Raw genomic sequence first — 11,773 nt, 5'->3', positions numbered from 1 at the left:
GGCCGGGGGAGGCTGCTGCTACCTGCTCCGTGGCCAGGGAGCAAAGAGCGGCCAGGGGTTCAGGGCAAGTGAGGCTTCTTCCCTCCAGGCCTCCTCTTCTTGGGGGAGCCCCGAACCCTGAACCCCCTGCCAGGCCCCAGATTTAGCCGAGTACCCAGAGCCTGCTCTCAAGCAGTCAAGGGTCAGAGAGGGCTCAGAGGCCTTCGGGCCCTCTCTTCTGACCCACCCAGGACCTGGGTCCCCATCGGCCATGCCCTACCCACAGACTGGGACTTCAAGAGGAGCCAGGTTACTGCCCAGACCGGAGTCCCCAGGGCAAGGCCTGGGGTGTGACCAAGAGGGAATGTGGAAGTGGGAAGCCAGGGGAGAGACAAAGGAGAGGCCAAGTCCCCAGCCATGTGGGCCCACCTGGTCCCCAGGAGGACCTGCTGTACCTTGGACAGGCATCCTCCATCCCTGGCTTAGGGTGGGGGCTGGTGACTTCAGCTCAGGGCCTCTGCTTGGGGAGAAACCAGGAGGGCACAGGGCAGGGCCCGCTGTCCTCCTGCCCCAGAAGGCTGTGGTGACACCTTTTGACAACGCTTTGCCCACCTCCCCCAGGGCACGATGGTCCCATCGTCCCCACAGTTGTCACCCCAGACCTGGTCCTGAGACCTGGTGGGGTCAGAGGACATGGCTCAGGCTGTGTCTAAACCCTGACCTCACCCACACCTCTGAGGCCAGTGTGCAGAATCTGGAAAACAGGGACGGTGACACCCATGCTGGGGGTCCTTGGAGTGGGGAACAGGTTTCGGATCTTCCCCAAACACAGAAGGCACAAACCCCTGGCATGTTATTCCCCATCCGCTGGCCACAGGTGGTACTGGTCTGTGAGGGACTGAGTTTTCTCACCTGTAAAGTGGGAGTGCTAGGGTGGGGCACAGTTACGTCCACAGGCTCCAGGCCCACCTGGGAGGCATCCAGGGACCCCCGCTCCACCCAGAGACCCCAGGTCCCTGGACCCAGCATCTCTGCCGGAGCAGGGCAGGGTCCTCAGCTCAATGCACCCGCAAGGGGGGCCTGCAGAGCTGGATGGGCTTCCGGCCTGTGTCGTGCCTGATTCCGGCACCGAGACCTCTCCCCACTGAGGCACCCGGTCAGTCTACCACCCTGGGCCAGCACAGAGCTTGAGGGGGTGCAGCGAGCTCCCTGTTCAGTCCTTAAAAGTCCACCGGGCCTGAGTGTGCAGAGTTGCATTCCAAGCGTGCCGCAGCGCGGGTGGCTGGAGGTGGCCGGGAGATGCTTGCCTCGGAGCATTCCCTGGGAAGGGGTCACAGCCGGGACCTGGAGCACAGTGACTGACTGCTGGCTGCCCTGCTGCTCCTAGCTCTATGGGGACTTGGTGGGGAGGGGCGACTCGGAGGGGACAGAGTGGGAAGGGGGCTCTGGCGGCTTCCAGACAGGGAGGAGCGGCCACAGAGCAGGGCTCCCTGCAGGAACGCTGGACAGCGGCCCAGCCTCCCTCTCCTTCCCCTCTGGGGGTCTCACTTCCTCCTCCACATTCATGTCCCCAGCCCCACGCTGTGTCCTCTACTTGCACCTGCCTGGGCCCCTTCTGAGGACATTCCTAGGTCCAGGGAGGTGCAAGGCGCCCTGGCCAGCTCCTGTGCCATGGGAGGGGGGCTTGGAGGTGCTCTGGGGCAGGGAGTTCCTCGCAGGGTGCTGGGCAGTCCTCTCTGGAGGCTCCAGGTGGCCCTCCTGGAGGAGGAAGTCAGTCCCTCAAGCTGGGTATTTTGTTTGGTTGGGTTTGGTCTTGGTGTTTTTGAGACAGGATCTTGCCATGTGTTCCAGGCTGGCCTTGAACTATGTAGCCCAGGCTGGCTTCAAACTCATAGCAGTTCTCCTGCCTCAGCCTCCTGAGTGCTAGGATCACAGCTTCAAGCTGAGTTTCAAGGAGAAGAGGGCCAGGTAAAGAGGCCTGGCTGTGGAGATGGACGATGGCCACTGGAGACAGCTGTACGGCAGGGGTCAGAGGGTAGAAAAGAGCAAGGGGGCCCAGGGGTGGCTGGATGCTGCCACTGTAGCCTGGTGAGTGTCTCAGGGGAGGAAGACTTGGGCAGAGAAGTAACACAGAAGGCACAGAGGCAGGAAAGGTTCCTGTGATCCTCAGGTCCCATCTGAGTTCAGGGGTGAATCTGGCTGCCAGCCTGTGTCCCATAAACCTTGGTCCCTGGGCCCTTCCACCCTGCACCCCGCCCCTCCAGCAACATGTTGCCCTGGAGACACTCTAGCTACAAACACTTCTCCGGGATGAGTCCTGCGGGGAAACAGGCAGGGCAGCCGGCTGCGGGGGTTGGCCAGCATGGGAGGTGGGGTTTAGGGAGACCCCTCCTGGTCCCCAGGTGGCCCTGGTCCCTGGGGAAGGGTGAGCTGGGATGAGGCTTCCTCGCGGTCTAAAGGGCGAGCCCTGAGCACAGCCCCAAGGCTTAGGCCCCACCACCCTGTCTGGCTGCTTGGTCCGGACCTCCATTTCCCCGTCTGTAAAATGGATCCATTCATCGTCTCGGTGGCTCCTTTGATCCTCGCTTCCCAGCTTTCAGGTTCGCTGCTGCTGTCGAGGCCTCCCCTAGGGACAGAGGAGTCCGGAGACCCATCCGGCTCAGGCCTGGAAGCAGCTCTGCCCCACAGGAGAGTTCTGCGGGGTGCCGCAAAGGGGGCTGGGGCTGGGCAGAGCTGGGGAAATAGGCGGGAAGAGCAGGGTGGGGAGGAATTTGGAAACTTTTAGAGCCTCCACAGGCCCTGAGTCAGTGGGCAGATGGAAGCAATTAGGCACTGGCAGGAGATGCAGTGGGGCAGGACAGAGACCAAGTGCAGGGAGCGCAGAGCTTTGAGCTCAGGCCTGAGGCCCTGGGTGGCTCTAGGGCCGGTGTGAGGGATTGAGGCACCAAGCCAGGATGTGTGCGTGGCTGGGGCACCCAAGAGACTAAGAATGGAAGCCCAGGCTGAAGAAAGGGATGGGACGTGGGTTAGGAGCCTGCATGCTGTTCGGCCAATATTGAAAAGTTCCCGTCACCTGACTCCCCACATTGTCCACGCCCTTTGCCAGTAGCTCCTAGGACCCACCCCGCGGATAACACAGACAACACTCCACGCCATCCCTCCTGTATTCCCCGGCATGCACAGCTGCTTTGGTCCCTCACTGGCATCTCCACTCTGGAGAGGACAAGCAAAGAGAAAGTCACTTTCCAGAGAATTCTCCTTGAAAACACTTGTCATGTGCCTCCTCGGGCCAGGTCCTTGCTAGTTCCCGGGCCAGCAGGGGACCCTGGTTCTTGCACGTGGCCATGGAGAAGCACCACCATGAGTGGCAGAGAAGATACCATCAGAGCTGGGTGGCAGCAACAGGGTCAGGAGACCATGAGCAGGAGGATATAGAGAGCCAAGGAGGAAGAGGACGGGGCGGGAGTGTGGGCTTGGAGTGGGGCCAAGAGGAAGTGGAGGTGATGTGCTTCAGCCCTAAAGGGAGAGGGAATGATGGGCAGGTGGTCCCCTAGGGGAAGGGGTGGTATTGGGAACACGTGTACAGCCTCTTCTGGGTCCCAGGGCCCTGCAAGTCCAGCTACAGGCACATCAGCCATCCTCGGAGCCTCTCCGCCAATCCCTCAGTGACACTTACCTGTATGGCAGTCAGCAGAGCCCTCACATAGGCCATGACCATGGAGTGCTGAACCCAGCCTGTTCATCCCCAAACCCATTTGTATGTGTTCAGCAAGCATCTGCTGATGGCTGCTCTGTTCCGGGTGCTGCACTGCCAGGCTTGGTCCTGATCTAAGGGGGGAGCATAGAGCATCCAGGTGCCATGGCAACATCCCAGGGAGGCCCATCCACCTGGAACACCCTGTAGAGAGCAGCCCCGGAGGCAAGTCTGATACAAGCTAGCAGGCAGGGCCAGGGGAGGAGGTGGGCATGGCATGGATATGGTGGGGAGGGTTCTGCAGGGGAGGCTGGGGACCCACAGGGAGAGATTGGGGTCTGGGGGAGTCACTGAGCCTCCCTCGGATGTGACTGCAACATCTGGGACCCCTCAGTGGAAAAGGCCTACAAGGGTTATCAACACAGAGATGGCCACTAACGCCTTTAGTGAGGCTGAAAGTCTCCAACACCAGACCGAAGAGTTCCCAGCTTTCTCCGTGGATAAGATGGGGAGCCACTGAAGCTTCAGGAGAGGAAGGGACATGACCAGATTTAGAAGAATTATTTGAGCAGCAAAGAGGAGGCTGACTCAGACAGAGACACTGGAAACAGGGAGACCTAAAAACGGGAATGGAAATGTCACCCTAGAAGTCCAGACCCAACCAGTGACCAGCACAGAAAAAAAGATCATAGAGCAGACGCCTGACAGCAGCTGTCACAGGTGAATCTCACTTATGGAAGTGGGGGCTTGACATATTCATTTGTAAATAATGTTTATGGCAGTGCTTTATGTCAAATCCTGTTTTAAACAACCGACCAAGAAAGGAAATTAAGAAAATTTCATTTACAGTAGCACCCTAAGAACAAAATATACAGGGAAAAAATTGAGCAAAAGAAATATAAGACTCATACACCAAAGACTGAAACACATCATTTGAGAATTTAACAATTTAAATAAATGGAAAGACATCCCATGTTCATGGATCAGAAGACAATATTATTAAGATGACAATTCTATCCATGCTGATGACAACGCTTACAAAAACAGATTCAGTTCAATCCCTATCAAAATCCCAGTGGTATTCTCTGCAGAAATGGAAAAACCCAAAAACCTAAAAATTTTGTATTAAACGTCAAGGGATTCTCAATAGCCAAAACAATCCTGAAAAAGAACAAAGCTGGAAGACTCCTATTTCCTGATTTCAAAACTTAAGATGAAGCTACAGTAAAGACAGACATATAAATCAATAGAATGAAATTTAGAAGTAAATCATCACATAGGATGCCAAGACCATTCAACGGAGGAAAAGAGTCTCTTGGCAGGGCCAGGGGGTTCATAAACACTGAGATTATATAACACTACATTTCCAGATGCAGAAGAATGAAATTGAACCCCTACCTCACACCATATACAAAAAATTAATAAAATGGAATGGAAACCTAAAATAAGAGCTAAAACTATAAAAACTCTTCGAAGAAAACATAGAAATAAATCTTCATGATGTTGGATTTGTCCATGGTATCTGAAATATGATGCCAAACATACTAGAAACAAAAGAAAAAATTGATACGTTGGACTTTATCGAATTAAAATCTTCAAAAGGCACAATCAAGGAAAAGTTTTTAAAGCGTAGAGAAAATTTTAAAGAGGAGAGAAAATATTTTGCAAATCCTATATTCGGTGCCTCACAAGCCTGTTATGAAAGACTGCTCTTGGAGACTTCCACAGCAGGGTGGAGGGAGGATGGCCTGACCCCATGTGTAGAGTACGGGCATCCTGCTGTGCCCTTTATGGATTGGGTTTGCCCAGCGAGGACCTGTCCTTGCAGGAAATTAGGAAAATGAAAATTGGGGAGGGTGGGAGGACGGAGGGACACTTGTCCCCACAGCAGCCTCGGTTCTCTGGGAACTTGTTCACAAATTCCCCGAATTCTCCCACATTAATTTTAGAATGAGTCCTCGAAACCGGAGGAGGCCAAGGGCCGAAGGACGGCTCAGCGCCAGTGCAGGCAGCACTCAGCGAGGGGACAGTGTGAGGGAAAAGTGCTGCAGCCCAGCCGCGGCTCCCACCCGGGCCTCGTCCATGGGAAGGTCACGGGAGGCACAAGCCAGGGCCAAGCCCCGTGCAGGGCGCGGGCCCAGGCAAGCAGCCAGAAGGTCCTGGGGCCTGTGGCCTCGGTTCCCACTGACATCAGTTCAAGGTGTCAGGGGGCCTGAATCATCGGGGCCAGGGCCAGCCCCCTCCCGGTGGGGAGAAACATAGCAAAGACATGAGGCCGCCTGGGCCAGGCGAGCTGCCCCGGGCTGGGCTAGACACAGCGCCTGTTTTATAGAATTAGCGAATGCGACCCACCACAGGGGGAGGCAGAGATGTCATCGTCCTGGATTCCAAAGGCTGTGCTCCCCCCACCTTTCTGATTCACAAAATTAATTCCAACAGCTAGAGAGAAGAGTCTGTCTGCAAGGAGGCCAAGGGGCTCACAAACACTGGGAATCTTAGCAGTTCCGACCAGGCCGCCAGCGGCTGGGGGCTTCCAGGACTGACTTATTTAGGCTCCTCATCAATGGTGTGGAAAGAGTGGAGTTTGCCCAAACCCCCGGGGTGGGTGCTGACCTACATCACGCAGGGATTGCCCAAGCTGAGGACAGACCACAGGGGGCCATCCAGAGCTAGGTCCCCACCCACCTGCCAAGGGAGGATTCCGCTCTGCACAACCAGAGTGACCCTGGCTGACAGCCCAGCCAGGTGGGCCCAGGTGGGGCATGACTGTCTGGCCGTCCCAGAGTGGCAGAGTAAGAGACGGGCACGCACCCCGGCCAGTCACAATGAAGGTGCTTCCCGAGCACATGCCTGTGCTTTCCCATGTTTCCGTCCCAGCAGGTTACTTGCACCTCTGCTCTCTCTGAGCTGAACATGAGGGAACAGGTCAGGGTCAGGGTCCCGAGCCAGCCCAGACAGCACGATGGCGTGAGCCGGGTGTGCAGAGGCGGGAACTGGCCTGGTGAAGCTGGGGCTCCTTTTGAGCCACATGACCCCATGTGCCTCCCCCAAGTCTAGGCATGTTTCTGACACCTGTGCAAGCATCTTTCCAAGTCGCAGGCGCCCACTCGTCCCAAAACTGAGCAGGAGTCGCACCCCATGCAGAGCGTGTCCCTCTAGGGGGAGCAGAAATCAGGGCAGCTGGCACCCTCTGGGCTGTCCCGAGACGATAGGTCTTGAGGACATCATTGCAAACAGCCCTCAGGGCCCCAGCAAAGGGGGTCAGGGGCAAAGGAGGCTGTGATGGGAGGCAGCTGGGAGGAGGGTGAGGAGGTCCAGGTCAGAGGCATGGCCAGGGCCCACGCAGGCCGGCTGGAGGAGCCTTCTCTGGGAAGCCCTCCGACTCCCAGCTGCAGGCTCTCGGCTGCCAGCGCCGGGACAGACAGACAGACGGGCTGGGACTGGCAGTGGCTGTAGCTGGGAGCCTGCCGAGTCCCAAGCTGGAATGAGGGAGAGACCTGTCCAGCGATGAGATCAAGGCGATGGCACCACCGTGTCCCCCCGGGGAGCCGAGCTCCACATCCCAGGACATTCCAAACTGCAAGCAAAACATGCGGTGGGAGGCCGGCCAGCCTGGGCTGCTGCCAAGTGGCCCCCGACCCCTCCCATGGGCAGGGGGGCTGTCCCGGCCCCGGCAGTGGGACCGGCTGGGAACGGAGCACACGCTGCCGGGAAAGCTGCCCGCACAAGTCGCCTGGGGACGTCGCGTCCAGACACCTGCCACGTTCCCTCGGCAGGGCGCCACGCGCGGTCATGCACCCGGCCAGCGCTGTGTGCGGTGCTGTGAGGAACTAATTCTTCTTAGCCACCTGCCCGGTGCGGGCCAGCCGTGCCAACACCTTCAAAACCATGATGAATTTTACAGTCCCTGGAGGCAGCTGGACCTGGCTGGTTTCCCTGTTTTATAGAAAACTGGGGTCCACCGTGGGATTTGCTGGAGGCCACACAGTTACTGGGGACTGCAGCAAGATTCCCAGGACTGCCACCTCTCCATTCCTGAGTTCTTTCAGTGACACTGTGTGCTGGCAGCAGCAGGCCACCGAGACTCTGGCTCAGCCTCCCCAAACAAATCCTCATTCCACAGCTATGCCTTTGAAATCAGCAAGTTCAATGCCTTCATTCTACATGCAGGCAAACTGGGGCAAAATAAAAAAAGAGACACATGGTCATAGGGCAATGGGAAGCGGCCAGCGACTGTGCCTCTGGGGGCTGGGAGAGAGAGGAAAGCCTGGCTACTTCCCGGAAGAGATGTGCTTCTCTGAAGCCCACCCAGGCCACCCTCAGCAGAGGCAGCAACAGATCCAGATGAGGAAAACTGCAGAGCAGAATTGGAGGCCACTGGGATGAGCTCTAGCTGCCTGCGTGACCTCACAGCCGACCTCGCCCCTCCTCGGCCGCTGTCCGGGCTGCCATCAGTATGATAGGAACAAAGACGTCGCCTCCTGCCGGGACAGGTAGTAGATCACAGCCCACACCCTCATAGGGCAGTGCACTGAAGATCGGGTCAGGCAGCCTGAACCTGTCCACCATTGGGAGACCCCCAGGCCCAGTGGGGGACCTAGCAAGGTACCGAGGAGGGGCCAGGCAGCAGACAGATTGCTGCTGGCTGAGGGGGACCCAAGGCCTGATGGAGCCAAGGACAAGGTTCAGAGCTGGCAGGGGCTGGAGGAGCAGGGAAGACAGGGGAGAGGGAGTGTGCCGTGGTGGCCTGTCAGTAAAGATGGGTACCCAAGGCCACAGTCGGACTGACCATGACATGGGCACTGCGGCCCAGGGAAGGTGTCATTTGTAGTCAGGACGACCCGGGAACCCAAGTCCAGGTGTGATCAGGAGGTCGCTGCAAAAACTGAGAAGGTCTGGGCAGAGGCTGAGCTTGGTCATCCCTTAGTGACCCCAAGGGCACGCGCAGGCTGTGGTCCCCAGCGCAGACATAGGGAGGCAAGACCAGCCTGCTGACCTTGTGCTGACCCCCAGCAATCCTGGCCACCGAGCCCTCTGCCTGTACAGAGAGTCCACGCTCCAGCAGGAGCAGGTCACACTGACCGAGGGCCTGACAAGCAGCCTCTCCCAAGGAGCAGCCTGGTCTGCCCCCTTCCTGGTTCCTCCCAATGGCCGCAGGAGGATTCTCAGAAGCCCATGGGCATCAGAAAACTGGGGGCAAAGTGTGAACAGAAGGAGGAGCTCAAGGAGGATTCCATCTGCCCTCACCCAGGAAGATTTACTAAGCACTTACTATGTCCTGGGCCATGGGCCAGGTGAGGGGCCACAGAGGGGAGGCAGGCAGGGCCTGAGGCCCGAAGGAGAGGGTGGTACCCCAGGATCCTTGAGCCAGACAAACCCAGGGAGACCCAGGAGCCTCCGTCAGCAGAAAAGGAAGTCAGGAGGCCCAAAGGGCCAGGAGAGGCTGCGGACAGGCAGGAGGGTACAGGAGGAGAGGTCTGCAGCACCAGGGAACTGGGGTACACCAGGGAACCCAGAGCCCACCTCCCACTCAGCCAGGTTTTGGTGGAGACACAGAATGAGGGCCGGGGGCCATTTTCACCTTTTAAAAACCACAGACATCCGGCGTGGAACACCGGAGCCAAACTTCTGGGAGAGTCAGAGGCCCTGTGGGCGCCCCTCGTGACGTCAATCGGGTTCTCTTTTGTGTCTGCGGCTTTGACAGGACGAGGCCAGATCAGGGGCTGAGCTGAGTGGGCGGGAGGGAGAGGAACCCGGGACCAAGGCCCATCACCAGTGCCTGGGACCTGCTGCCCATGCGCAAAGCTCCCGGGGTGGCTTGGGGGCCCTGCTGGCGACAGGGCAGGAGCTGGGGAGCCCCTGGGTCCTGCGTGGACTCCTGAACCCTCACCTGACCCCTGTATTAAAGCCACATCTATGCAGTCCTCATCAGAGACACTACAGAGGGGCCCCATAGGCCACGGGGGAGCAGGGGATGCTGTCTTGGCTGAGACTGTTACCCACCCATGCCACTTCCTGCCCCACAAGCGATGTTGCAGCTCCTATCCTGCTCTGTGAGGCTTCTGGGGTCAGAGACCAGCTGGTGCGGGCTTCGGGCAGGGACACAAATAGAGGCGGGAGGGGACAGGGCCACCGTTAACGTAAGCCCGTCCCCGTGAGCTCCGCACAAGGACCCTGTCCCAACACACCGCGTCTGGTGAGACACTAGCCTTGTCCCCACCCAGGCTGAGCTCTCGAGGGGACTCCAGAAGATACGGGTCCTAACCCTCCATGGAGCCCCATGGAGCCCTGAAGTCTGACTCCACCCCCAGACTGAGCTCCGGCCTGGAAATACAGGCTGCTTTCTGAGCCCGGCAGGCAGGGGAGCGGGGACCCTAATCCCAACCCCGGCTTACTCTGGACACCGACCCCAACCCCAATTTGAACCTAACCCCAAGTCAGAGCCTTGGCCCAGCACAACACAAACGCCAGCCCCTTTGCTGCCAGATGGGGCCGCAGGTCCCTAGGACACTGAGGGCACCGGATCCTGGGAGTGCAGGAGAATTCAAGATACTGGTACACTGCGTGCCCCTGGCTAGCGCTGGCCCTTGTGGGTTTATCAGGGGAACTCACGGCCTGCCCCTCTGAATGGACAGATGAAAGGGGCTGGGCAGGGCTGTCCTGGGAGACATGGACCCTCATGTGTCCATCAAGGAAGGGAGGACGGACCCAGGGAGGTAGCAGGACCATGAAGTCCCCTCCTCCACAAGGGCACAGCCCATGCAGGGTGCAGCACGGGAAACCCAGCCTCTGGCCTCACCCAGTAACAGCAGGTGCAGGGCCCGGAGCGATCCGTGTAACACAGAGCTGGCTGAGCCCTGGGGAGCCCCTGGCACCCTCTGTGATCACAAGCTGAGGGGCCTGGGTCCCAGGGAGCCTCTGCTTGTCCCTTGCACCGCAGTGTGAGAACGTGAGCTTGCAGTGCAGCGGCAGCAGCGGGAAGAGATCAGCAGGAAGGAATGTGATGTCCCTGCCAGGGGACAGGACGGGCTGCCGAGAGGACGCACAGCAAAGAGGACTCAGAAGATGGGAGCCGGGAAGGAAAACAGAGATGTGTGTGGCCGCCAGCCAGCGCCGGCCCAGCCATTGTTCCAGCCCAGGGTCAGGTGCACTGGGCTGCAGCCCAGTCTGCTCAGCCCGGCCCCAGACTTCCTCACACTGCTTGTCCCCAGCCCCAGACCCTAACCCCGGGGCCTGGCCTCTCCTCCATGTCCCCAGCCACCCCAATGGGCCTGCATCTGCCCCAGCACATCTCCCCGCCCACCCCCAGATCCGGGTCCTCCGCTGGACTATACAGGTGGGTGTCGGTCGCTGACCCAGGCTTGCACCGGCCACTCGCTCACAAAGCACGGTCTCCAGGTCACCATGTCAGCCTCGCTTGGAAATGTGTTAGAAAGGCAGGTTCTCCACACCTACTCGGTCAGGACCTCCGGGGCTGGGCAGGTAAACTGTTGCAACAGGTCCTCCAGGGGAATCTGTTCAACTTGGAGAGCTGGGACTTAGGACGCAGCCGCGGGCAGCTCTGCAAACCTCAGTGGCAGCACTGCCTTGCTGAAAAATGGACAGCCAGTGTACATTTCACAGAGGCGTGGTCTTGGCCCCAGTCTCCAGGAGGATGCTTTCTTCTTGCCTGTAGGGAACCCAAGCCCTCAGGAACACAGAGGGCTGTGGGAAGGAACAGAAGAACCCTGAGGGCAGCACCCTCTGAGAAGCAGCAGGTTCTCGGACAGCTGGGCCCGCAAGGACAGCCTGCAGGAGGCCGGCCCCGGGCTCAGGCAGACTCAGAGGACCGGCCTCGGCCCATGGGAGGAGGTAGAGCTGGGGAAGCCTAGCATCAGGGAAAGGGGTTCAGGGTGTGAGCATTTTGGGAAGTGACCAGCAGCCCTGGGAGTCGGGCTGGCCCTCTGTCCTGCACACTGCTCTGAGCCTCCAGAAATCCCCTCCCCGAAGCCGGGCCAGGACCCAGAGCCTGCCACGGAGCCGAGGCTGCCCGTGGGGCCGGAACATCAGCTGTGGGGAGGTGAGCACCCGGCATGTTCTGAGTCTTGTTGACTCAACCCA

This window comes from Fukomys damarensis, unplaced genomic scaffold, assembly GCF_012274545.1.
Source record: "Fukomys damarensis isolate Sample0158 unplaced genomic scaffold, DMR_v1.0_HiC HiC_scaffold_17, whole genome shotgun sequence".
NCBI lineage: Eukaryota > Metazoa > Chordata > Mammalia > Rodentia > Bathyergidae > Fukomys > Fukomys damarensis.
The sequence above is the reverse complement of the archived record's forward strand: the minus strand, read 5'-3'. Positions refer to the sequence as shown.